Here is a 23,666-nt window from a genome sequence, read left to right on the forward strand (position 1 = left end):
TTAGTTGATCATGTAAATTGCTGAGCTGCCCTGCCCTGCCCAGGGAGCCTGCACCTGAGTTTTCACTGCAGATGAGGTGGTACACCCCCTGGGATGGGGATTGGTCTGGGCTGGCAGGCAGAGGCAGGGGGCGGGAGCCCCTCCTGGAGTGCCAGGTGGACATCCCCGCCCTGCTCCCTGCCTGGATGCCCTGGACCGTGTACTCCATCAGGCACTTGGGGCTGCACCACCTGACGGCAGGGATGCCCTCAGCCTTCTCTCCAAGCCAGATGGAAAGCTCATAACGTGCACCTGAGCTTGGCTCTGCAGTTTTTCTGTTTTGCTCATTTCCCACAAGGTCCTCAGGAGGATGGCATCCTGGTGGGCTGATTCCTGGAAAGTGTGGGGAAAGAGCCATTATCTTTGGGGCAACCAGAGAAACTTTTCCAGAGAAGGATGTGGAATGTTGGCAGAGGTTGGGGAGGAGGGTGCAAAACAGTCCACCCAAAAGTGATGGAACATGATCTGAGGAGACCTGGGCTTGCCCTGCCATCTCCCTGGCAACCATCACCCACCCATGCTCCACTATTCATCCATCAGTCATCCAATCTTCATTCCATCCATCCCTCCATCCACCCATCAGCCATCCATCCTTCCTTCCATCCACCCACCCAGCCCGGCCATCTATCAGTCATCCATCCATCCTTCCTTCCTTCCTTCCATCCATCCGTTAGGTATCCATCTTTCCTTCTATCCATCCACCCAGCCCAGCCATCTGTCAGCCATCCGTCCATCCATCCTTCCATCCATCCATTAGGTATCCATCCCTCCTTCCATCCATCCACCCAGCCCAGCCATCCGTTGACCACACAGCTGTTGAAGCATTAGCTATGGGCCAGCACTGTGCCAGGCACTGGGAACTTGACACAGATGCTTCCCTCATGCCCTCGGCTCACTGTCCAGTGGGGCACCCACAAAGGTAAGGATTCAGCTGGGCTCCCCTCAAAGCACACCCTGAGGCAGGGAATGAAAACAGTGCATTTGGAAGATGGCCCTGGGGAAACCACCACAGGAGAGGGGAGAAATGAGTTGGGGAACAGAAGGTACTGCAGAAGCTCCACCTGGAGCCCCACACCACTGGAAACCTCTGGAAGGAAGGCTCGAAGAGCATGCCTCGGGGAGTCATCCCAGCTAAGAGACCGCAGAGCTGGGGCCACGACCCACACTGGTCGATGGCTGCTCCTGGGGCACTGACTCCACTGAGCCACCCACGGGGTTGGGGAGGGGCAGCACCCATCTCTCTACATCCACGCAGACATAAAACTATTCCAGAAAGATGAGCAGAGCCCACAGCCAAGTGGGGCTGTGCATGGGCTCGGCACACACAGATCCACAGCCACCCCAGAGGGAGGCAAACAGCAGCAACAAGACACGGGCAAAGTCCAAAATAAAATGCCGTCTCAGGAGTTATCAGGAGACTCCTTTGCGAGAAAGTGCAGAACTTTCGTGGGGAAACTGAAAACCTTACTAAGATGCGAAGGCAGGCCTGAACGTATGAGGAGAGAATGGGGGTCACAGAACGTGTGTAGCGGCACCCCCTCCAAGGATGCCTACACCCCCAAAGTTGGATGGCAAGTTCTGTACCATCATGAGAAGAACTTGACAAGTGTGTTTTCTAAACTTCACACAGAAGAAACTTCCACAAACGGATAAGACAATTTTGCAAAAGCGCCAAATGTGGTCTTTAGCTTAATGTGTTTCTTTATGCCCTCATCCTGGTGCCGGCACACTTCGCATGTCTGTCTTTCTTTACGCTTTTACGCAAATATCATTTAAATCTTAATAGTTTAAAAGCCCCATGATAATTCATCTGGTGGCTTTAACTTAATTTCCCTAACCACCCCCCTCCCGTTGACATTTCAAATTTCAGCTTTTTATTTTCTTAAAAAATGCCATGGGCGAAATTTCATTTTTTTTCAATTGTGGTAAGAACATGTGAGATCAACTCTCTTGCCAAACCTGTAAGTGCGCAGCACACTGTTGTTCACTGTGGGCACCGTGTTAGACTGTGCCCCTAGATTGTGGCTGCCTTGGATCAATGAAACTTTACCCCTGCGGGGTGACTGCCCCTCCCCCAAGCCCCGGCGACCGCCATTCTGTGCTCTGTTTCGTTGAGTCTTACTTTTTTAGCTTCCACGTATAAGTGAGATCACGCAGTATTTGTTTGTGCCTGGCTTATTTCACATAACGTAACATCCTCTAGGTCCATCTGTGTTTCACAGATGGCAGACTTTCCCTCTTCTTGAAGGATGAATAATATTCCATTCTACATCTACCGTGTTATCTTTATCCATTCATCCATCAACAGACTCTTAGATTGTGTATCTTGGCCACCATGAATATACTGCAATGAGCAGAGGACTGCAGCTGTTTCTTAGATAACCTAATTTTCATTCCTTAGGATAAATATCCAGAAATGGAATTCTGGATCATATAGTAGTTCTATTTCTAATTTTCTGAGGAACCTCCTCTACTATCGTCCATAATGGCGGTAACAGAATACAAGAGTGTCCTTTTCCATACATCCTCACCAACACTTGTTTTCTTTCACTGTAGCTTTGTAATATATTTTGAGATCAGGAAGTGTAATGCCTTCAGATTTTACTTCTGTTCAAGATTGCTTTGACTGTTCAGAGTCTTCTGTGGTTTTGTAAGAATTTTAGAATTGCTTTTTCTACTTATATGAAAAAGGTCTTTAGAATTATGAAAGGGATGGCGTTGAATCTGTAGATCACTTTGGGTAGTATGGACATGTTAACAATATTAATTCTTCCAATGAGATGTCTTCCCACTAATTTATGCTTTCTTTAATTTCTTTCATTACTGTTTTATAGTTTTCAGTGTACAAGTCTTTTACTTCATCAGTTAAGCTTATTCCTAAGTATTTTATTCTATTTTGATTCTGTTGTGAGTGAGGTTGTATTCTTAATTTTCTTTTTAGATAGTCCATCGTTAGGGTAGAGAAATGCAACAGATTTTATATGTGGATTTTGTGTCTCATAACTGCCCTGAATTTTTTTATTAGTTATGTGTGTGTGTGTGTGAAATGTTTAGAGTTTTCTACATACAAGATCATGTCACCTGCAAATAGATAATTTTACTTCTTTCTTTCCTATTTGGACACCTTTTATATCTTTTTCTTGCCTAATTGCCGTAGTAAGGGCTTCCAGTAGTCTACTGAACAGAAATGGCTAGAGTGGGCATCCTTGTCTTTTTCTGATCTTACAGGAAATGCTTTCAGTTTTTCACCATTGAGAATGATGTTAATTGTGGGCTGTTCACACATGGCATTTCTTATACTGAGGTACACTCCTGAAGAAGAGAAAACACTTCCAAACTATCACACACCACACTCGATAGATACAAAGGAGTTGTCTGGCAAACCTCAACACTCTTTCATGATAAAAGTTTCTACAAGCCAGATACAGAAGGGAAAAATTTCTAGGTATCAGAAATCCTCTGAGTAATGGCTTCGTTTTTATTTCATGGGTGCTGCAAGTTTCAGTATCGTTCTATTTTCCTCTAACTTTGAGAGGTCAGGAACAGGGGATGAGAGAACTCAGAGCCAAACCTGTGGCCAGTGCCAGGCATCACGTTGGACATTTCTTACAGCAATTTCACTGCAAGTACCTTCTACATCCCTGCCCGTATCTATCCAGGTTAAATACTGTTAATCAACTATTCTAACTCCAAACACTGCCGAATCCAGACATGTTCCCCAGATGAGAAGCTCTGGAGATGCTCGTGGAGCTGGGCTTTGTGGAGCCTGGGGAGCGCTAGAAATTGGGGGTGACAGCCAGGACTAGCTGTGCCTTCTGATGATGCCCTCTTATCACTGGAAGGCCTCCTCGGCCTGGTAGCACAGGCTGCTGATGGATGGTCATTGGCCCTGCAGATGGGTTTGGTAGACGAGCCGTCTAGACATGCCTACATGGAGGCCCCTAGGGACTGGCAGTCTGGCCAGGCACAATGGACGGAGCAGAGCTGCTTCCCCGGAGCAGCCCGACTCTTCCGGAAGGATGGCCGTGTCCCCGGCGCTCCCCGAGTCAAGCCACTGTGGACGTCATGGGTGGCTCGCCCGCGTACGACTTTCCTTCCTCTGTGGAGACCTCCCAGGGCCACTTTTGTTCAAACCCAGTGTCAGGATTTCGCAGCCACTGCCAAGGGCTGCAGCCATCAGTCAGAGGCCTAAGTCCTTGAGCTGACACCATCTGAGGCCTGGTGACCCCACATTCCATCTCCCAGCCTGGGGAAAATCCGGTCATGGGGCATGATGCAGCCTCAGCAATGAGAAGGCTAAGCTTAGGAAACCTGAGGCTCAGCTAAGCTGAAGACACCAGAAATCACTGAGTCCCCACAGCAAACCCCTCGTTTGCCTTGAAAACTGCTGACTGCCACTTAGGCAACGTGCTGCCTCTCAGAAAGAGTCTTTCCGCCTGGGCAGAGGCTCCCTAGAATACAGAGACACATTTTTTTTTTTCCAAGTGGCAAGAACACACCCCCTGGGCCGAGTCTGTTCTGGAAATATTCACGTTAAGGCAGAAACAAGCCCAGAGCAGCAGCTTAGCTCAGCAGAGCCCTGGGAGCAGCTGGAGTCAGGGCTTCAAAAGAGATTCCCTTCTAGCCCACCCCCCTCGGCTGGGTTGAAAAGTCAGCCCTGAGATCTTTTAATGACAAATGCCTCCCGAGTCAATGCACCATGGAATTTAAGGTTAAAAGCATAATTAATTAATTAAAAAATAAACAAGTCACTTTTCACTCAACGCGTGCGTCCTGAGTGCCCACCTTGTGGCCGGGGAGGGTTCAGGGTTGGTGGGGGGGGGCACAGGGAAGGCAGTGGGGACCCTGACCTGGAGGAGAGGGTAACCGGGGTGGGGGGGTCACGAGATGTGTGAGCAAAGGAACGGGTGGTGTGGGGGCTGGTGATGGCATCAGAGCAGCAGCCCAAGGGGCAGGAGTGCAGGGGCCCTGCGAGGACGAGGGTGTCCGGTGGTTGGTGTCCAGGGCGAGGGTGCTGGCCTCCGAGGCGGGGAAGAGGCTGGGGAGAAAGAGAGGTACGGGTAGGTCAGGTGGGAATTTGTGTGCGGTGGCAGGGCACACACATGCACACTCAACACACAACCACACTCGCACGCACACAACATCTCACCCTCACAGCCCTTTTGGGGAGCATATTTGCAGTTCCAATCCTTCCTTCTGTTGAAAGATTTGAGCCGCAAACCCAGCTCGGCACCTCCCTGCCTGGAAACCCGCACGAAGCAGGTGTGTCCCTGGCCTGGGCTCCTGTCCCCACGCCCCCATGCGTGCTGGAACTGCAGCAGCGAGGGGCTGGCAGGCTGGGGAGGTCGGGGCCGAGCTGTGCAGTCAGCGCCCGCTCTCTGACAACACCAGGGACACCAGTCTCCCGGAGACGAGTAGCCTGGACGCCCAGCATCTGGCCAGGTACCACCCAGGAGACTCAGCGTACAGCAGAAGCCAGAGGCTGGTGATGCAGCCTGGGGACCTGGGATTTTGGGGGAGGCTGGGCAGGGAGAGGAGAGCTAGGGTGGGGCCGGGCACCCATGAGTGCAGGGCTTCACCAGGACTCACCCGGCCCGGAGTCTGCAAAATGAAAAAATATGAAAGGTTCTCCTTGGGCAACACGTATGGAACATTCCGCACCGGGCCTGGCAACAGACACGTGCTTTCATCGGAGCTGCCTCCCGGGGCCGGGGCAGGGGGCAGGCCCCACGGCTGGTGCGGGGCCTCCCTCTCTAGCAGATAGAAGGGGTGCCAGCCGTCCAGGCAGAATCCTGAATGGCTTATCTCTGGGCCCTGACGGGAAAGGGAGGTGTTTACAAGGGTGCAGGCCGGCCGCTGGCCGCGGGCCAGCTCACATCCTCTGCAGAAGGTAAGGTTTTTTTCAGACTTCCATGTTCTGTTGAGCTGAAGAAAAGCATTTCTTGCACAGAAAAATAAATAAATAAATACCGGGAAAGAGAATGCGTTTAGCCCTCAGGTTGGTGTGGCTTAAATGAGGGGATATGGACGTGCGGACACCATGAATTCCCCGAGCTCCTCACTGAAGCCAAAAAAAGAGAAAGAAATACACATTTTCCTGCACAGACACAAGTCCTGATTGCAGATTTTCAGAACTTTTACATATTTTAAAATCATTGCAGCCTCAGATAGCACTCCTGCTCAGAGCTACCAATGTCTGGCCTGGCCACATCCCCAACAGTCTTACTGGCCTTATGGGAAATTATTTTAAAAGAGAGATTAAGAACTAGAGAAAATAGTCATGTAGTAAAAATCTCACTTCTAGAAATTTATCCCAAGGAAATAAGTAATATGAGAAAAGAAAAAAAATGTTGCATGTAAATGTTCGTGACAATAGCTTTAGAATAGAGAAGAGAGGATCTGAAGAAATCCACCGGCAGAGGTGTTACATCATCGACGTGATGAGATGTGACCTGGCCAGAAGGTAAAAGAAGAAAGTAATGCTTGCAGTCCATGGGGTTGCAAGACTTGGACACGACTGAGCGATTGACACACACACACACACACAACACAGAAGATAAAAGGAGGCAATGTTTAAAATTTTAATAAGGGAAAAAAGCGTGTGTGTTCATTACAATATGCTGAGTCCCTACGGAGAATGTAAGGCAATGAAAGTTAAGAGGCTGGCTTTTCAAGGTGGCGAGGTTGAGTTCATTACCATTTCTGAGCTAAGGGGGCGACTAATACAGTTTAAGAGTCTTTATGTGGCTTTAAGATACCGAATGATGTAAATAAAACCACTGCTGTCAAATGCATAGATGGGTGGGGGCATTTGGGTGGGTGGGCCGCCGGCCCCCAGGGATCCCACATGCTTGCTGAACCCCACTGACTGGCAGGCATCCACTGGCTGTTCTTCCTAATCATCTGGCAGCAGGAGCACCCATGCAATTATGCAGCGCCACTGTGTGCAGCTCAGTAGCTAAGATCGTGGCTCCAGGGCTGGGGGCCTGAGCGCAAGCCCAGCTCAGCCCCCGAGGAAGTGCATGCTTGCGGCGGAGTCACCATTGTTGCCAGCCTTCTACCTCCTTATCCTTAAAGCTCTCCTTGCATGACAGCTGATTCCATGACCCAAATGTGTATTACACGTGTCTTGATACCTTCCGATAAAACTCAAATATCATATCAACGCTCAACCTTAACACTTCTGAAAAAAAAATTTAAGTAAGAAAAGAATCCTTCCATTTTGGATGGTAGGCACCCAGTCACCTGGAGGCAGGGGGTTGGCTTTTGTGACCTCCAGGTCTCCTAACAGGATACAATCCTACAGTCCTAGCTCTTGGCCCCCTGGGTGCCCTGCACTGAGGGAGACAGTCTAGAACTCAAGCTGGCTTCTCTTTTGTCATCAACATGAGCCCTCTTCAGCATCCATTCAATTCTGTGTCCCACTTGAATGCAAAAGCATATGCCTCCCGCTGGCTTTTAACAGCTCACACACATTGTTCCCGCCCAGGCCTCCATCCTCTGAAATCTCACGTTGGGTGCCCATAAAAACGCATAGGCACTAACCTTCCTGTTTTCCCAGGCACGGGCTCTCTCAGGAAATGCATCACCAGGGGGGGTTTCACTCAGGTTCCCAGGCCTATGATGGCCACTCAGTCGCTTCTGAGTTTGCAGCCCAGGCTCCCTACACACAGGAGGATGGACCTGGAGCAGCAGGGCCACCCAGGGACGCACCTGAGGGCAATGGCAGCTGATCATCCCACCGGCGCTCATTGAGTCCTGCCTTCAGGGAAATTCCACTTTGGTGGGAGAATATTCCAGCTGGGTAGTACTGTGTAACAAACCAGACCCAAACTGAATTTTGGCTGAAAACAACAACCGTTTTATTATCTCCTGTATTCCTTTGCTAGTGCTATTGGAACAAATGACCGCACACACCAGGTGGCTCAGAAAAGAGAGGGGTATGGTCTCACGTTCTGGAGGCCAGAAGTCTGAGGTCAGGGTGTCCCGGGGCTGGTTGGTCCTGAGGGTTCTGGGAAACAATCCCTTTTGGTGGCTGCCGGCCACTTTGGCGGCCTTTGGCTTGCAGAAGCATCACCTGGATCTCTGCCTTCATCTTCACCTGGTATTTCCCCGTGTCTCTATGTCCAGTTTTTCTTTTCTTCCAGGAACACCAGTCGTGTTGGATTCGATCCCTCCCTAATGACCTCACTGTAGCTTGATAGTGTCTGTGAATGCCCTATCGCTGAATAAGGTCACTTTCTGAGGTCCTGGGGGGTTAGGACCCCAACATGTCTTTCTCCAGAGGACACAGTTCAAACCATGAGTGTCCCCAGGGACTGTGTGGTCAGGGTCTCAGGCGGAAGGTGGTGCTGCAAACAGATGGTGGGGGTCGTCTCTTCGTAAGGCCTCAAGTCCTCTCGTGTGGTCTCCCTGAGGTGGAGTTTGGGGTCCCTTGTTGCGTGGCTGCCAAAAACTTCAAGAGCAGCAGGGGTAGGGGCCTCGCCTGTATGATCTCTGCATCCTCCAGTGGGCGAGACGACGGTCACACCTGCTGAGTCGAGGGGTGGGCAGTCGATCCCCCTGTGACGGGCAGCACGTCACGGTCACGTGTGGGATGGGGGCACAGCGTCCATGGAGGAGGCCGCAGGGCACAGGGCAGAACAGGAAGCAGACACATGGCTGGTGCTGATGTCTAGAAGGCTAGAAAGCGGGCACCTGGGCCCTGGGAGGAGCCGCGAAGGCTCACGGAGGAGCAGAGGCTGCGACCTGACGGGGTGAGCAGCCGTAAGCGTGACAAGGGGCGGGGTGCAGGCAGGCGCAGCGGAGGGTCTGTCTGTGCCCCTGGCCGGCAGGCGGGAGAAAGTGTGCAAGGTTCTGTGGGAAGCTGGGGGTCCACAGGCCAAGAGTGCTCTGCCAGCCCTTGAACAACATCACAAGCTCCCCCTGTATGCAGACCTCAAACACGGGCAGTAGATTCCATCTGATATTTAATCCAGACTAACAAGTGACCGTCCTGCCACACTTGGGGCCCCCGCTCTGGTTCTGCTGCAGCCACTATCTTAAACTGTATTTGTCTCCACCAGAGATCAGCAAGCTTTCTCTGTAAAGGACCAGACAGTAACGTTTTTGCCCAGGTGGGAGCACGGTCAATATCACGACTGCTTAGCTCTGACATTTAGCCCCAGAGGAGCCACAGACAATGGGCCAGCAAGTGAGCACGGCTGTGTTCCCGTAAAACTCCACTTACAAAGGCAGGTGCTGGGTCATTGTCTGCTGACCCCTGACCTAGATGGAGGCCCAGCTTCCCCCACGTACTCTGTAGCCCTGGACAAGTCGTTTAACCTCTCTGAAGCTGTTTCCTCTTGCACAAAATACACACTGTCTCTGTCCCAACGACTCCACTCTGCCCTAGTCGAGTCCAAAGGATCCTCTTTTCCACGCAGGATGGGAGAAGAAACGAGACAAGCCTGTGAGAGTGCACGGGAGGGCAGGCAGCACCAGGGTTAGAGATTCCAGCATTGCCATAGCAACCTGTGCACGGCCCAGCTGCCCTGAGCCTCGGGCTCCTCACATGTAAAACAGGAAAAATGTGGGCACACGGCAGTGTTACAGCGAGGACGAGTGAGGCTCCGGGGCCGTGCACTGTGGGTCAGAGGGGACCTCTGGTTTGGAATCGGAACTCTCACAGGAGGATTGGGGCAGCCACCCTGCTTGGGGGAGGGCCCGGGAGTCTCGGTTGGAGGCCCTGGGCAGCCCTCCGGGCAGATCAGAAAGCCTTTGAGGGGCCAGCCCTCATGTATCTTAGTCCCGCAAGTCTAAGCTGCGTAACAATCACATTTTAGCATTTTAGAAATCAGAAGACCTCTTTGGATCAACACCTGTGTGTAATGCAATGCCTTCCCGCCCTCCTCTGCATTAAAGGTGGCTACTAAGCCGTGTGCGTCTCAGGGTCAGCGGGGTTTGGGGAAGGAGGAGTGAACACAGAGCGATAGCTCCCAAACCTTCACAGGACGTCACTGTGGAGGCAGCCTCGAGCATCACCCACAGGCTGAGGACAGGACCCCTCCCCAGAGGCCCTGCAGTCGGGAGCAGGGATGTGCATGGCCACCCGCCCTGAGGTGCCTTCACCCCAGACCCCCACTTCCTCAGTGGGGCGGGTGCGTCCTTGCTCCCGGCACAAGGACGTGCCCCTCCCAGCTCGAGGAAAGCACGGTGCCAGCCCCCGCGTGGAGAATGTGACATTCCTTTAAACGGAGCCTGTTGTTTTACAGCCCGGCTTTGGAAGACTTCAAAAACATAAAGGCTCTAAAATCAAAGGCTTCCTGTTATAAATTCATTTCTACACCTCAGGTACTTGGTGGGTGCGGGGGAGGGAAAAAAACTAAGGTTCAGTGAAAAGTGGTTGAAAATGCTCTAAAAATACTCTGCTTGTGGGAGGAGGAGGGCTGGCTGGCCTCAGAGAAAGGGAGGCAGGCCAGGAGGGGGTGACTTGGGTCTGCCTAGGGATTTTGAAGGTAGTTCACACTTTCGGATAGTAATGTTTTTGTTATTCTGAAACCTCCAGTGCCTTAAAAACGTTGAGATGTGTTGAGAACTAAGTACCTGAAGAGGAGTTTAGAATGCAGACAGGATCTTCAAAATCAAGACCTATCACCTTAAAGATGGGAAAACCATCTTGATGGGTGCCCATACTGAGTTGTGGGCACCAGCTGGTTAAAGACTAAACAAGGCAAGCCCGAGATTCTCCCCACAGGTCCCAGAAAGTAAAGTCAGGCTCATGGGCACCACAGGACAGCCCTCTCCTGCCCTTAAAAAGATATCCTGATAAATTGTACCAATGTTTTTTCACTTCAGTCTCCCAAGACAATAGAAATAAAAAACAAAAATAAACAAATGGGACCAATCAAACTTACATGCTTTTGCACAGTAGGTTCAGTTTAGTCCAGTTGCTCAGACATGTCCAACTCTTTGCAAACCCATGGACTGCAGCACGCTAGACTTCCCTGTCCATTACCAACTCCCAAAGCTTGCTTAAACTCATGTCCATCAAGTCAGCGATGCCATCCAACCATCTCATCCTCTGTCATCCCCTTCTCCTCCCACCTTCAATCTTTCCCAGCATCATGGTCTTTTCCAGTGAGTCAGTTCTCCGCATCAGGTGAGCAAAGTATTGGAGTTTCAGCTTCAGCATCAGTTCTTCCAATGAATATTCAGGACTGATTTCCTTTAGGATTGACTGGTTGGATCTCCTTGCAGTCCAAGGGACTCTCAAGAGTCTTCTCCAACACCACAGTTCAAAAGCATCAATTCTTTGGCACTCAGCTTTCTTTATAATCCAAGTCTCACATCCACACATGACTACTGGAAAAACCATAACTTTGACTAGGCAGATCTTTGTTGGCAAAGTAATGTCTCTACTTTTTAGTATGCTGTCTATGTTGGTCATAGCTTTTCTTCCAAGGAGAAAGCAACTTTTAATTTCATGGCTGCAGTCACCATCTGCAGTGATTTTGGAGCCCCCAAAAATAAAGTCTCTCACTGTTTCCATTGTTTCCCCATCTATTTGCCATGAAGTGATTGGAATGGATGCCATAATCTTAGTTTTCTGAATGTTGAATTTTAAGCCAGCTTTTTCACTCTCCTCTTTCACACAGCAAAGGAAACCATTAAAAAAGCAAAGAAGACAACCCACAGAATGGGAGAAAATATTTGGAAATGATGCAACCAAGGGCTTAATCTCCAAAATAGACAAACAGCTCATACAACTCAACAACAAAAAATGATGCAATCAAAAAATGGGCAGAAGACCTAAATAGACATTTCTCCAAAGAAGACATACAGGTGGCCAATAGGCACATGAAAAGATGCTCAACGTGGCTAATTATTAGAGAAATGCAAATCAAAACTACAGTGAGGTACCACCTCCCACCAGTCAGAATGGCCATGATTAAAAAGTCTACAAATAACAAACGCGGGAAAGGGTGTGGAGAAAAGGGAGTCCTCCAACATTGTTGATGGGAATGTAAGTTGGTGCAGTCACTATGGAGGACAGTATGGAGGTTCCTTTAAAAACTAAAAATTCAACTACTCTATGATTAGGCAATCCCATTCCTGGGCCTATATCCAGACAAAGCTATAATTCAAAAAGATACTTGCACCCTTATGTTCACTGAAGCACTGTTTACAGCAGCCAAGACTTAGAAGCAACCTAAATGTCCATCAACAGATGAATGGGTAAAGAAAATGTGGTATATATATACAATGGAATATTACTCAGCCATAAGAAAGAACAGAATAATGCCATTTGCAGCAACATGGATACAACCAGAGATTATCACGTGAAGTGAAGTAAGTCAGAAAGAGAAAGACAAACAACACATAATATCACTTATATGTGGAATCTAAAATGTGGCACAGATGAACCTATCCACAGAACAGGAACAGACTCACAGCCATAGAGAGCAGACCTGTGGTTGCCAAGGGGGTGGGAAAGAGGAAGAAGACAGACTGGGAGTTTGAGATTAACAGATGCAAACTATTACATACATAGGGTGGCTAGACAACAAGGTCCTACTGTTTAGCACAGGGAACTATATCCAATCTGCTGGGATAAACCATGATGGAAAAGAATTTTTAAAAAAGAAGGCATGCGTGTGTATAACTGAGTCACTTTGCCATACAACAGAAATTAACACAGCATTGTAAAGCAACTATACTTCAATTTGAAAACCACTGTCCTGACTACAGAGGCAATGTGTGTATACTTGAGAAAGTTCCTGAGAGTCCAAAAAAGGAAACCTGAAATAGCCTGAATCTACACACAGCCCGCTTGGGGCTGGACTCGGCTCGCCTTCTTGGGCCTGGGCTGATGGAGATGAGGATATGGAACCGCACTGGGAGGTTGCAGAAGGCGCTATGGATGCCCCGCCCATTCCATCTGCTCCCTACCCAGCACCCTTCTCCTGCCTTGAAGCCTAGAGGGAGGCAGCTGGGAGGGAGCTGGTCTTTCCCACCTGGAAAGCAGAGACAGGCTCAGAGGCAGGACTTGGGGGCAAGGGATGAGCTGGATGCCGACACTATGTCCCAGAGGGCTTCTGAGAAGGGGGGCAATGCCCCCGGGGTGGGTTTCTAAAAGGTCCCTGAGTGGTGGGATTGAGGCCAGATTGTCTCCTGGGCCTCGGTGAGGCCGCCCCCGGCCCCGGGGCATCCCCTCTCATCTCGTCTCTGGTCAGCGCCTCCAAGTCCCAGCTCCAGTGAGGCTCTGGGGGGAACCCCTCAACCTGAGCACCCTCTCCATGGGGGCACCAGTCCCCCTGCAGCGCGACTGCCCACCCCTCCCCACTTGGCCAACACGTGCTGCAGGTGCCCAGACTTTACTTCCAGCCACCCTGGTAAGCATGCATCAGGGTTTGAATCTGCCCTCCCAGTCCCAGGAAGTGGTCCAGCTTGGACGATGACACAGACATGAAGGAAACCTCAGGTGATGCTCCTGGTCCCAGACCATTGTGCTCAGTCTTTCGAGATTATTCTCTGAGGACTGTGGCTTGAGAGGAGGATATACAATGGCATGGAATGTCATATCAATGACAAATGGAATGTACCTACCAGGGTGCAAACCCATTCCCCTGACGCCCAAATCCAGATTAAATCTGAACATTTCCAGAGGGCCAGGTGTCTGGCATCAGGAAATCAAAACACCTGTTTGCTAAGCAGAGTTTTTCAGCTGTCACCTTTACTGAGGGTGAGCAAAGAGATCAAACCAGTCAATTCTAAAGGAAATCAAACCTGAATATTCATTGGAAGGACTGATGCTGAAGCCCCAGTACTTTGGCCACTTGATGCAAAAATTCGACTCATTGAAAAAGACCCTGATGCTGGGAAAGACTGAGGGCAAGAGGAGGGGACGACAGAGGTTAAAAGAGTTGGATGGCATCATCGGCTCAATGGACATGGTCTTGAGCAAACACTGGGAGACAGTGAAGGACAGAGGAGCCTGGCGTGCTGTAGTCCATGGGGTCACAAAGAGTCAGACAGGACTGAGTGACGAGACAACAACCCTCACTGGCAAAGGGTCCCTGAGGGGGCGTCAGTCTTGCTTGGCGGTGGGACAACCATTAATCCAGAAAACATGAGGCCTGAGGACCAAGAACCTCCACAGTTGCCCCAAACCACCTTCCGTAGCTTTTAGGGGTTTTGAATGATTAGGGTATTAAACCAACTGTGTGACATATGATCAAAGTAAGCAGCGCACACGCAGAGCCCGTGCACGGCCAGACGCGCCGGCAGCACATACATTTGGTTTCAGAATACAGTTGGAGCTGCAGCAAGTACGTGGAATTTTGGAATGATTTGCGTTACAGTTCCCTTAAGTAACATTATCTTGTTAAAGACATTAACCTCGGGCCTTTGCTGTTATATATTTGCTTTTATTGTCTTCATCCTGGGACCAACCTGCAGGAGACACTCGTCAGCACGGGAGGGGTCAAGGGTCGTGAAAACATTGATTTTCAAGGTGGCTGAACAGCCATCTGGGGAACACTTGCCAATTATGGGAAGCAGACATGGCTTTTCAGGACCTCCTTTCTAATTGGGGAAAAATTTATGAAATCTCAAGCATTAATAACCATTTCCTAGTTTCACCCGACGTGAGACAGCCTAGCAGAAACACCGCCTCAGATACAGCTTCTCTTGGTTGGGCTGGGGGGCAGCTCTGCAGCTGGCAGGCTCTCCCAGCAGAGCTGAGACTGCCCTGCAATGCACGTCTGGGGGGCTGACCCTGTGGCCCCTCTCCCAGCCTGCCTCCCTGCCCCCACCCTTGGCTCCCCAGACATAGACTGTGTGTGGCCCCCACTGCCACAATCATTGGAAGATGAATTGCCATTTTCTTACATGGGTTTTTCTGGGGGGTAGTCTCCCTAGAAAGGCTTCTTTGGTGGCTCAGTCAGTAAAGAATCTGCTGGCAATGCAGGAGACCTGCTTTCGATCCCTGGGTTGGGAAGATCCCCTGGAGTACGAAATGGCTATCCACTCCAGTATTCTTGCCTGGAGAACCCCACAGAAGAGGAACCTGGCGGTGTGCAGTCCATGGGGTCTCAAAGAGTCGGACACGACTGAGCGATTTACACTTTCACTCCCCAGAAAGAATGTGGGTTTCAGCTGACCCTGTTTAGAACTCTCAGACCCTCTATTTTCTCATCTGTAAAATGGGGGCTCAGTGAGATTGTTGAAAGATTTAAAAAAATTGAATGATGAAAAGCCATCACTGAGCTTATTAACCTCACCTGCAGCCGATATTTCAGCTGTTGCAATGGCAGGGGTAGAGCAGGGGAGTCTCTAGTTTGGGGTCATATTCATTCACTTCTCGATTTCAGGTCAAAGTTAGCACAGGTCCCATTTACGGGCGTCTGTGGTCTGTGCACCAGGCCCCGGAGGTCAACCATCTGTGGTCTTCACAGCCCTGCAACCCAGGAGCTGCGCTGCCCCAAGGGAAGCCAAGAAGTAAGACCCTCGTCAGGAGCCCTAGGGGCTGGCCCGACACAGACTGGATCTCAGCCCAGGTCTGTCCCAGCCTGGAACCTGTCTTTGCCCTGCACCAGCCTGTCTTCCTCTTGCTTATCCCAGGGAACTGCGGGCCCTTTGGAAAGCCATTTGCTTTGGCATCCAAGTTGGCAGGAAGCCTCTGGGGTTCACGTGTGAAAAGCCCATGGAGGCGTGGCTGGTTGTGAACTCCGGGAACCTGCAGCGCTCCCGGGTCATGGCCAACCAGTGGGGACTTCTACTCAACCCCCTTCACCTGCCCTGCGCTAAGTGGGGACAGTTCCTGAGTTCATGCCCAGTCATTTCAGCCCTGCTCCTGGAGTCTTCTCTCAAACCTGAACACAGGTTTTGTGGTGCTCTGGGGCACTCCCAGCAGTACAGGTAAACTCTCTCCTTCCCTTAAAAAGACTAGCCTCATGCAGGAGTGGTGCTCTAGTCACTCAGTCGAGTCCGACTCTTTGTGACCCCACGGACTCTAACCCTCCAGGCTCCTCTGTCCATGGGATTCTCCAGGCAAGAATACTGGAGTGGGTGGCCATGCCCTCCTCCAGGGGATCTTTCTGACCTAGGAGTAAGGTGGAAGACAAAATGCCCTCACCCCAGGAACAGCCTTTTTCAAGCAGGATGTAGCCTCCCTGTCCCTTGTCCCCTCCCTCCTTCCTTCCTTCCCAGGCGTCACAGAGTGCTGGCCCGGCTTCCCAGGTAATTGGAATATTCCTCCTTGGAACATGGTCGGGGTGCTAATGGCCAGAAAAGCCTCTAAGACACCAGAACCCTAGCGAAGAAAGATTTTTCAAACCCTTGTTGATCCTGCTCAGATACAGCTCTTGGAAGTGTAAATGTATTTGGCTTTTCTGGAAGGCGATTTAGCAATAACTACCAAAATTGCAAGTATGAATAAACAGTGACTTGAATTCCCCGCTGTTAGGGATTTATAGAAAGGAAATAATTAAGGATGTGTGCAAAGAGATTTAACTCTAAGATGTTCAACACTGTGATGTTTATCTAGACATTCAACACTAACAGGCTGACTAGGGAGACAGGGGCCAAAAATGCAGGGGGATCCTATTTAGTGAAATAGAAACACATTCCTGCTCTATTATTACGTTAAAAAAAATCAAAGCTGCCTTCAACTTCATCTCTTTGTCTGTTTGCGTGTGTGCGTTGTGGGGAGGTGTCTATGTGGGCAAGAATACAGTCTGCAATCAATCGTTTAGCTGAGTTTATATCACTGTTCCCGCATTTAGTATCTTTATAACTCACCTAGTTACTTCATCTCAGTTCAATAAAATGGGGCTTATAATAATGCAAACCTGATACAACTGTTTAAGGATAAAGAGAGATAATATATGTAAGATCTAAGGAAAACGAATGCAACAAAGCACGTTCCTGAAGCCACATCAAAAGCAGGAAGGAAGGACACAAATACTCAAAATACTTAATCTCTAGGTGGAGGATTACCCACAATCCCTTCTTGCTTCTCAGGGTTTTTCTACCTTTTCTACTGGGAACGTGTAGCATAGATGTGTGTGACCAGGACAAAACTTACCTTTAGGGGCCAGAGAAATGAAACACTCATACCCCTCTGTTGCCTGCACCTCTGTGAGCAGGACTGAGTCCTGCAGCTGGGACAGGGGTGGCTGTCTGCAGGGGGAGGGAGGCAGGTGCGAGGGCACCTCAGGGGCTGCTGGGCTGCCCTCCGCAGGCCCACAAGCCCTGTGCTTGTCCAGCTTCGAAACCCAAGAAAGAGCCCGGAGCCAGCGACAGAGACATCAGTGGTTTAATGAGTCGGGGAGCTTAACGCTGTCTACTGTGGGGTCCTAGAGTGACGCCCCACTAGGTGGGGCAGACAGTGGGTTGGACAAGGTGGCAGGCTTCACTCCCCGGGGCAGGGGAGGTTACCAGTTATAGGTGAACTGACATCAGGTGGGCTCACTAGTTACCAGGGAAACCAGCAGAGGGGCACGCCCCTCACGGCCCCTTTGATTAGAACAGTCACCAGCTGGGTAGGGCCTGGGGTGAGTAGGCAGGAAAGTCAGTCCTGTGCGTAGCGGGTAGGTAAAGCTGGCACTGGTAGGGCAAGGGATGGACAGAGAGCAAGAGAGTGGCCTGACCACATACCCCACCCGTGCAAACCGTGCAGGACTCTTCCAGTCTTGGTGCCCCCTTCTCCACCATATCCCTGGGGTCAGATGTTCAGCGGGCTGTGCAAGCAGACACCAGAGGTACAGCACGGACAGCGGCTGCCAGTGAGGACCGAGAGTAAGAGACCTGGGCTGCTCAGAACGGTCCTGAGCCAGGATGTGGGTGAACTTACCGGGTCAACAGAGAAGGGTTCAATAGCAGCAGCGCCCTGTCCAGTCACAGGGGCAGTCATGCCATCCCTGGGTTTCACAAACCCAGAGCCGCTCCCAGGGTCAGGGGAGGGTCTGGCTCTAAAGGGAACATTCTGGGGGCCGAGCCAGGAATCAGCACAGTTACAGGTGTGCCCCCCATTATGTTGGGTGCCATGAGGAGAGGACCCATCAGGTCTTTCCAAACAGTTGGCCCCACTCGCTGGACTTGTGCATCCAGAAGCCAGCCTGTTCCACCCACACAGCCTGGCCCGGGGGGTTCACGGCCAGCCAGCCGCACACTAACGCTGACCGGTGGGTCCTTCTGGCGCGCTAGCATGAGGGCCAGGAAGGCGGGGAGTCTCTCCCCCCGTGGTCAGTCATCCTCCCAGAGGCACAGTGGCTGGGTCGATTTTTCATGGAGGTCCAGAGGGAATCAGTCCTGAATATTCATTGGAAGGACTGATGCTGAAGCTGAAATTCCAGGGCACTTTGCTGTGGCCCCAGCAACTAGACTCAACTTCCAGTGAGGCCAGCGAGGCTGCTCAGCCTCCAGTGGAGTTCCCTCCTTAGACTAGGGACGAAACGAAAGACACCTGACGGGCCTGGCACAGGTGCAGCGGTGGCAACTGAGCAAAATACACACAGTGACCGCATTCAGAGATGACGCCACACCCACCGGTGGTTTTCTCCTGGTCTGCAATAATCTTCAGAAAACTCAGGTTTTCAGTAACACAAGAGCATGTCCAAAATCACGTCTATGACAGCCACGTTGGACATCTGGACCTCAGCCGCTCCACTTTGACTTTCGAACGCATCCCTTCACTCAACGGCCACAGCAGGCATACAAGGCTTGTCTAAAAGCCACAAAACAGGCTGCTCTGGTCGGTGAAGTTTACGTTCAGCCATGGATAAGCCAGAACGACTTCCCCATACTCAATACCTGCAGGTTCTTCCATCATTTCCCCTTTGGATTGCAAGTCTTTCAGTAGAAAGCACGGATGATCCAAAATTTGTCCTGCAATGCTGGGGGTGTTGGCTCCTTCACCAGGTTCAGATCCTGTCCCTAGGGGCCAGGCCTCCTTTCCATTCACCTAGTCATTCACAGAGAGGGGAAATGAGTCAGATCGCAGGGGTATGCTAATGGGGAAACACTTTATAGGCTATACATTTGATCACTTACACCCAACTGTCACACACACACACTGTAGGTGTGCTTTTACCCGCAGACCTAAAGCAAGCAGTGTCACACGTCATGAGAGGTTACACTCGCTGACAGTTTCACTAAGCAGTTATCTTTCCATTCAGAACATCAAGGAGGCAGTGTGGCTAACACATTGCTGCTGCTACTGCTAAGTCGCTTCAGTCGTGTCCGACTCTGTGTGACCCCATAGACGGCAGCCCACCAGGCTCCCCCGTCCCTGGGATTCTTCAGGCAAGAACACTGGAGTGGGTTGCCATTTCCTTCTCCAATGCAGGAAAGTGAAAAGTGAAAGTGAAGTTGCTCAGTTGCAACCCCATGGACTGCAGCCCACCAGGCTCCTCCGTCCATGGGATTTTCCAGGCAAGAGTACTGGAGTGGGGTGCCATTGCCTTCAAAAATACAGACCACAATTAACCAAAGTAGAGTTTGGCATCCACTGAGACACAATATTGTTCTCTCTAAAATTACCCTCATCGCCACCAAACACAGTCAACTCCAGACTACTTTATCTGCAAAACAAGTCAGGTCAAACAATCACATAGGCTTCTCCAAACTGGCTGAGCTAGAACTCCCCAGGAGGAGTTCAGACTGAATTCCCAACAGGCTTCTCAAGGAAAGTCACGCCCAAGCCCTTCCACTGGGTTCCACCTCATTGGATCCCGCCGTCCCCCAGATACTGAGGTTCCAGCACATGCCAGGAGATAGACTTTCCCATTCAGCTGATAAGGCTGCTTGGAACCTAAGGGTCCCCAATTTCTGGAGAGACCAGGCAGAGAGAAAAGAAAAAACTTTTAATCCTACCCACAGGTATAGTTGACCAAATTCCTATAAATCATAACCAACTTGAGGGGACGGGCTTCCCTCTACCTGGAAAACACAGATAGAAGCCAGTAACAGGGACTTCCTTGGTGGTCCATTGGTAAAGAATCCACCTTGCAATGCAGGGGACAGCGGGTTAGATCCCTGGGCAGGGAACTAAGATCCCACGTGCCACCGAGCAGCTAAGCCTGAATGCAGCCACTATTGAACCTGCCACTCCAGAACCTGTGCAACATGACGAGAGTCCGTGCACAGCAGACAGACCCCACGTGCCGCAGCTAAGACCAGATGCAGCCAAAAAAGCAAAAACACACTAGAAACATCGCAGACAAAAACCCATAAAAAATACAACCATATTCACCGGTTCGCTCAGTAACCAATCTTTTCGTAAACTTTTTATGACGCCATCAACTCTTCCATTAGCAGTCTTTAAGTTCTTACCCAGTTCAGCAATATAATCTGAAAGTTATCAGAGATCTGTTATTGTCAACAGGTCCTTGCTATTAATCTTCTTGAAAATGAAGTGCTTTTGCCAAAGCATCAGAGTACAGCAGTCTAAAAACGACAAGACTTAAAAAGGCACAACACTTGAACCCAATGTAATCGATAAACTTGGTTATAAGAATTACAACTGAATATAATCTTAACCTTTGAAACCTTAATCTCTGACAAAACCCAAGAAGTATGTAATCATGCATTTCCTGATTGGAAAACTTATGCTTTAGTCTTCCTCTCCTAAGAAGGCAAGGGTAGGTAAACTTAAGACCTGTCCAGTCATTAATGTTCCAGTATTTTCTCCTATTTTAAATGACCCAGGTAATCAATGATTCTCTTCATTTAATTTAGTTTCAGGTCATCAAAGTCTGGAGAGCTATTTTAGATAGACATTCCCAAAACATAATTATTTTTATAGAGCTTACCTAAAAGTTTTTTTTCTCCTTTACTCTTAGAGATCACCAAGTCCCAGCGAGCCCAGGAAGACCATTTACATCTCAAAGGCACAAGAGAAATATCAATTCCTTCTACTCAGCCTTCATAGCCAACTACAGAAGACTCACTTCTGACATCCCAGCAGACCACACCTTAGAGGCCACTGTTCTCCAGACACGGCCCTCCACTAGTCACCACAGGGCCCACCTGCCAGTGGACAGCCAAGCGGGACTCCCCCAGCGATGCGTCAGTGTCCACATGTTAGTGGACGCCCCCATAACTTTCTGCCCCTGTCCTGTGTTTCCCGACATCTTGGCGCTCGTGGTAGTTTCCTTGGTCTCCTCGCTGCTTTGCCAGCTGTGGGACTGCACACTGCAGGCCTGCAAGCCCCGTGTCTGTGCAGCTTCCAGGCCGAAGAAAGAGCCAGAGGCAGCGACAGAGACATCTGTGGTTTAATGGGTGGGGGAGCTTACACGTCTGAAGCAGGGTCCCGGAGAGACGCCCCATTGTGTGCGGTGGACGGCAGGCAGGACACGGTGGCAGGCTTCGCTCCCGGGAAAGGGCAGGTTACCAGTCACAGGGGAAGTGACCTCAGGTGGGCTCATTAGTTACCAGGGAAACCAGCAGCGGGCACGTGGCCGCAAGGGGCCCCTTTGATTAGAACAATCACCACCTGAGGCCTGGGGCCAGCATGCAGGAAGGTCAGTCCCCTGCTAGGGGATGGTAGGTAAGCAGGCCCTGGTCGGTCGGGCAGGGCGTGGACAGCCAGCCAAAGAATGACCACCACGAGTGGCCTGACTGTACAGGTGCAGACACCTCACTCAGCACTGCTTGCTGAGCCCTGGGGTCAGGGGTCAGGTCCAGGCTAAAGCAGAGAGCAGAGGCAACGAAGCAAAGTTGGGGGGGTGGGGAAGGCACAAGCAGGCCGCCTTCCTTGGCCGGCCAGCCTTGTCCTCCTGTCTGAGCCTGGGATGTGGTCACTCAGAGTCCAGAGGCGCCTCGAAAACGATGTCACAAGTGAAGTCACCTGCCCAAGACCCCACACCAGGGGCAGGAGCAGCCTCCTAGCCCTCTTCGCCTCCCTAGCCACTAGGCTGCACTGCCCGCAGGCAAAACACTGGGCTCCAATCTGTCTGAGCGTGTGCTGGGCTCTGCCACTTCCCAGCTGTGTGACACTGGGCAAATGTCCCAACCTCTCTGAGCTTTGGCACAGTAGGGCCAGTGGGGGAGTCTTGTGAGGCCGAGGGTCCTGCAGGGCAGCAACGAGCAATAAGAACACTGGGGAAAGGCCCTGATGAGGGTGTACAAATCTGGAGTGGACGGGTGAGGAAGCCAGGAGGGCTTCCTGGGGGAAGGGGCATCTGAGCCAAATGCCTCAAGGTACCTGGGAGTCCACCAGGCACAGAGGAGGCACGTGGGGCCTCTGGGATGCCAGGAGAGGGAACAGCAATGCCAGGACAACTCACTCTGAGCCATTTCTCCCCGTTATGTTGAAATGGGCTCAGGCGTGAGGAGAACGCTCCAGCTGGAGGGCTCCAGCAGCGGGTGAGTCACCACTCTCAGGAACAGTGCCAGGGAGCCGGGCAAAGGGAGGCTGACAGGATGGGACTGACAGGACCTTAGCACTGCTACAAGCCAGGCTGGCAAGCTGCAGGGGCAGGGGCAGCAGGTGGCACTGCTGCGAAGTGGGGGTGATGGGGAGAGAGGTGGTGGGTCAGCAGACAGGCCAAGTTCAGGCCTTGTTTCCTAAGCGTGCAGCCTCCGCACGTGACTCAGTTTCTCTGGGCCTGGGACCCCAGGTCTTTAAGATGAAGACAGGATTCATTACTGGGCTGACTGTGAAAGCCCAACAGGACACTCTATGGGAGTGGTGTGCAACAGAAAACCCCGAGTTGGGGTCAGGGGACCAGGCTTTGCCCAGTTGCCGGTGGGCGTGTCAATGGATGTGGGACCCAGAGAAAGCTGGGTGGGGGGGCGGGGGGGCCTATCAGATGAACGAAAGGAGAGCTGGTGTTGGGTGAGCAGGGTGGACCAGTGAGGCAGGCAGTCCACCACCTGGGCAACACACAGTGACCCTGCATTTGGTCCTCTCGGGGCTGAGTGCACGGACGTGCAGGACACACTCGCCCTGAGCTCGCAGGAAGCCACAGTCCGTGGGCACAGGGCACAGGGCTCCTGAGACGGGCACAGGCCAGGCTGGACAGGGAATCGGAGCAGGCGGTGGTCTTTGGATCCTCGGCAGGTTACAGTCAGACGTGCCCCCCGCCCCATGTCACGGCTGGGCTCTTCTGTGTGTCCAAAGCTCTGGGAGTCACTGCCCTCTTCACACCCCAGCAGAAGCTCTGAAGCCCAACTGGCCTCATACATGGGTGGGCGGCTTTCTACAATGGAGGACATTCCAGACCCAGGACACAGTGGTGCAATGGTGGCGGGACGCCTGGGAGGGGTCTGCGGCCGGCGGATCACCGAGCACATGGCTGGACGGTTGGATAAGTGGTGGGTGCCTTGGAGGAGCCCGGGAAAGGCAGTGGGGCCCTGCCGAAAAGGGCCTGAGGGGTAGGAGAGTTCGTAACCTGTAGGAATGGCTGCCAGCAGGAGAAGCCACTGGCTCTGGAGCCAGACCCCCGGGGCTGCAGACCCGGCTCCGGCAGCCCTGGCGGCCTGATCGGGTGCTGCTGGAGACACCCCTCCAAGGTGGCGCTGTGCTGGCGGAGGTGCTGGCTGTCAGCTGGGAATCCGCAGCCTCGCTTCCCTCCACGTCAACCTCTCCGTGTGGGCCTCTCGGCTTCCCCACGTCACGGTGGCCGGGTTCCCAGAAGGAA

At 51.4% G+C, this 23,666-nt stretch overlaps 1 long non-coding RNA gene across 1 annotated transcript; it reads right to left on the reverse strand.

Annotated features, from left to right (window-relative positions):
• Window positions 1–778: 778 nt before the first annotated feature.
• LOC123330244 lies at window positions 779–22,421 on the reverse strand. The gene is made up of 3 exons (XR_006545993.1): window positions 21,318–22,421; window positions 18,835–18,985; window positions 779–5,077 (listed from the first exon to the last, which is right to left on the reverse strand). It is a non-coding gene; the product is annotated as an uncharacterized LOC123330244 (long non-coding RNA).
• Window positions 22,422–23,666: the final 1,245 nt, after the last annotated feature.

This window comes from Bubalus bubalis, chromosome 18, assembly GCF_019923935.1.
Source record: "Bubalus bubalis isolate 160015118507 breed Murrah chromosome 18, NDDB_SH_1, whole genome shotgun sequence".
Classification (NCBI taxonomy): domain Eukaryota; kingdom Metazoa; phylum Chordata; class Mammalia; order Artiodactyla; family Bovidae; genus Bubalus; species Bubalus bubalis.